Here is a 543-nt window from a genome sequence, read left to right on the forward strand (position 1 = left end):
TAGGGTTTAGGGTTTAGGGTTTAGGGTTTAGGGTTTAGGGTTTAGGGTTTAGGGTTTAGGGTTTAGGGTTTATACCTTAAATATTAAATCCTAACACCACATAGACACTAAATCCATATAAGCCCAAAAACGTAAACCTTATACCCTAAATCTTAAATCCTAAACTCTAAACCATACACCTTGAACCCTAAATCGTAAACCATGAATTAAAAATATAGACACATCATCCACATACCTAAACCTAAACTTTTAACCTTAACCCCTAAATCCTACACCTTGAACCTTAGACAATACAACTTGAACTCAAAACATAGACATTGAATCTATATACCATCTAAAGTCTAAACCCTAAACTATGGTGATGTTTGAACATGCAACAAACTTGTCAATAAATTTCATCTGGATTGCTTGTCCACGTGGTCAGAGTTTGGTGGATAGGCTTAGAGATTAATAATGACCATGTTTGTTGTGTAGTATGCTTCTAGTGACACTTCTAAGTTCTAATATCTCTAATTCTAGCTTAAAAATAGTACAAAAACATTT

The sequence above is a fragment of the Camelina sativa genome, chromosome 6 (assembly GCF_000633955.1).
Source record: "Camelina sativa cultivar DH55 chromosome 6, Cs, whole genome shotgun sequence".
Lineage (NCBI taxonomy): Eukaryota > Viridiplantae > Streptophyta > Magnoliopsida > Brassicales > Brassicaceae > Camelina > Camelina sativa.